At 36.8% G+C, this 3,761-nt stretch overlaps 1 pseudogene; it reads left to right on the forward strand.

Moving 5' to 3' along the window:
* The first annotated feature begins 3,090 nt into the window (after positions 1 to 3,090).
* Positions 3,091 to 3,460, forward strand: LOC112671417 (UPF0538 protein C2orf76-like; annotated as a pseudogene).
* Positions 3,461 to 3,761: the final 301 nt, after the last annotated feature.

A 3,761-nucleotide genomic window follows, 5' to 3' on the forward strand; every position in this document is an offset into this window, starting at 1 on the left:
TACAGACCAATATCCCTGATGAACATGGATGCAAAAATTCTCAACAAGATACTGGCCAATAGGATCCAACAGTACATTAAGAAAATTATTCACCATGACCAAGTAGGATTATCCCTGGGACACAAGGCTGGTTCAACACCCGCAAAACAATCAATGTGATTCATCATATCAGCAAGAGAAAAACCAAGAACCATATGATCCTCTCATTGGATGCAGAGAAAGCATTTGACAAAATACAGCATCCATTCCTGATTAAAACTCTTCAGAGTGTAGGGATAGAGGGAACATTCCTCGACATCTTAAAAGCCATCTATGAAAAGCCCACAGCAAATATCATTCTCAATGGGGAAGCACTGGGAGCCTTTCCCCTAAGATCAGGAACAAGACAGGGATGTCCACTCTCACCACTGCTATTCAACATAGTACTGGAAGTCCTAGCCTCAGCAATCAGACAACAAAAAGACATTAAAGGCATTCAAATTGGCAAAGAAGAAGTCAAACTCTCTCTCTTCGCCGATGACATGATACTCTACATAGAAAACCCAAAAGTCTCCACCCCAAGATTGCTAGAACTTATACAGCAATTCGGTAGCGTGGCAGGATACAAAATCAATGCCCAGAAGTCAGTGGCATTTCTATACACTAACAATGAGACTGAAGAAAGAGAAATTAAGGAGTCAATCCCATTTACAATTGCACCCAAAAGCATAAGATACCTAGGAATAAACCTCACCAAAGATGTAAAGGATCTATACCCTCAAAACTATAGAACACTTCTGAAAGAAATTGAGGAAGACACAAAGAGATGGAAAAATATTCCATGCTCATGGATTGGCAGAATTAATATTGTGAAAATGTCAATGTTACCCAGGGCAATATACACGTTTAATGCAATCCCTATCAAAATACCATGGACTTTCTTCAGAGAGTTAGAACAAATTATTTTAAGATTTGTGTGGAATCAGAAAAGACCCCGAATAGCCAGGGGAATTTTAAAAAAGAAAACCATATCTGGGGGCATCACAATGCCAGATTTCAGGTTGTACTACAAAGCTGTGGTCATCAAGACAGTGTGGTACTGGCACAAAAACAGACACATAGATCAGTGGAACAGAATAGAGAATCCAGAAGTGGACCCTGAACTTTATGGGCAACTAATATTCGATAAAGGAGGAAAGACTATCCATTGGAAGAAAGACAGTCTCTTCAATAAATGGTGCTGGGAAAATTGGACATCCACATGCAGAAGAATGAAACTAGACCACTCTCTTGCACCATACACAAAGATAAACTCAAAATGGATGAAAGATCTAAATGTGAGACAAGATTCCATCAAAATCCTAGAGAAGAACACAGGCAACACCCTTTTTGAACTCGGCCATAGTAACTTCTTGCAAGATACATCCACAAAGGCAAAGAAACAAAAGCAAAAATGAACTATTGGGACTTCATCAAGATAGAAGCTTTTGCACAGCAAAGGATACAGTCAACAAAACTCAAAGACAACCTACAGAATGGGAGAAGATATTTGCAAATGACATATCAGATAAAGGGCTAGTTTCCAAGATCTATAAAGAACTTATTAAACTCAACACCAAAGAAACAAACAATCCAATCATGAAATGGGCAAAAGACATGAACAGAAATCTCACAGAGGAAGACATAGACATGGCCAACATGCATATGAGAAAATGCTCTGCATCACTTGCCATCAGGGAAATACAAATCAAAACTACAATGAGATACCACCTCACACCAGTGAGAATGGGGAACATTAACAAGGCAGGAAACAACAAATGTTGGAGAGGATGCGGAGAAAAGGGAACCCTCTTACACTGTTGGTGGGAATGTGAACTGGTGCAGCCACTCTGGAAAACTGTGTGGAGGTTCCTCAAACAGTTAAAAATATACCTGCCCTACGACCCAGCAATTGCACTGTTGGGGATTTACCCCAAAGATACAAATGCAATGAAACGCCGGGACACCTGCACCCCGATGTTTCTAGCAGCAATGGCCACTATAGCCAAACTGTGGAAGGAGCCTCGGTGTCCAACGAAAGATGAATGGATAAAGAAGATGTGGTTTATGTATACAATGGAATATTACTCAGCTATTAGAAATGACAAATACCCACCATTTGCTTCAACGTGGATGGAACTGGAGGGTATTATGCTGAGTGAAGTAAGTCAGTCGGAGAAGGACAAACATTATATGTTCTCATTCATTTGGGGAATATAAATAATAGTGAAAGGGAATATAAGGGAAGGGAGAAGAAATGTGTGGGAAATATCAGAAAGGGAGACAGAACGTAAAGACTGCTAACTCTGGGAAACGAACTAGGGGTGGTAGAAGGGGAGGAGGGCGGGGGGTGGGAGTGAATGGGTGACGGGCACTGGGTATTATTCTGTATGTTAGTAAATTGAACACCAATAAAAAAAAAAAAAAATAAATAAAAAAAAAAAAAAAGAGCTAAAAAAAAAAAAAGAAAAACAAATAGAAAAAATACTTAAAAATTAAAAAGCATTGGTGAACTATGAGACAGATTTAAGCAGCTAATAATTAGAATCTTCTAATAAGAGGATGGGGAGACTGAAAAAATATTTGATGAAAAAGTAGCTGAAATATATCCAAATTCAGTGAAAATTACAAATATATAGATCAAGAGTTTAAAGAACCTTAAGTACAAGAAACATGAAGAAAATTATACCAGGTCACATGATAATCAAATTGCTTAAACCAGTGATAAAATCTCAAAATCACTTAGAAAATATCTGCTGTATGTTCAGAAGAACAAAGCTATACAATTCTCACTAGAAACAATAGAAGAAAAAATAGAGGTGCAAGGTCTTTAAAGCATTGAAAGAAAAACATCTGTCAACCTCAAATTACATATCAATCAAAAACAGTCTTCAAAAAAGAAGAATATTGGGATAGCAATTTTGACTATTTACAGCCCTCATTTGCTGAGTGTCAGAGTAAAATAAAATGGGCAAAATATATAAATTGAGTTTTCCTTTGTGCACATATGTCTAGGATTCCCTAGGGAACCTACCTGTGAATGAAATTTTGGATCAAAAGGAATTTCTTCACATGACTTCTGGAGAAGTGACCATTACAGTTTGTCTCATTCATTCATCTGAGAATCACAAATACAAACCTGTAGTAGATCATGGAGTTAATTTGGAGTACAATGTAAAGGAATTTAGAGTATTTCTAAAGCAAGATGCCTCTTTAAGGACCAGCCTGCACCACCATTCAGAAATTATAAATATGATAAACTAAAGACAACTCATCAAGCAATAAATCAAAGACAGATTAACTTGTGTTGAGTTTGAAAAATGACAGACCCCTGTTAAAAGAAGGTAGTAATCTGAAAGCTAAAATCAACAATGAAACTGAAATTGCATTCTTCTGTGAAGAGGATTATGAGAACTACAAAGCTAATCCCATTTCATCCTAATGAAACCCTAATGGGGCTTCCTTTTTTGTATACCTGTATTAAACTCTTTATTCAACTAGTGAGGTTTTTGAAATTAACAAACAAAAACAATTTAAAGACTTATTTTTAAAAATTACTTTTTTCAGGCATACACAAGTTGTAATAATTCTTTACACAGAGACATGTTAAGACATGTTAAGAGAAGTCCTTCAGGTGGATGTACATTATATCAGATGCAAACCTGAATCTGCACACAGAAAGGGAAAACAACAGAAACAGTAACTACATGGGTAAATATAGGGACTTTTCTTTTTCACTTTAA

Source organism: Canis lupus, chromosome 5 (genome assembly GCF_003254725.2).
Source record: "Canis lupus dingo isolate Sandy chromosome 5, ASM325472v2, whole genome shotgun sequence".
Lineage (NCBI taxonomy): Eukaryota > Metazoa > Chordata > Mammalia > Carnivora > Canidae > Canis > Canis lupus.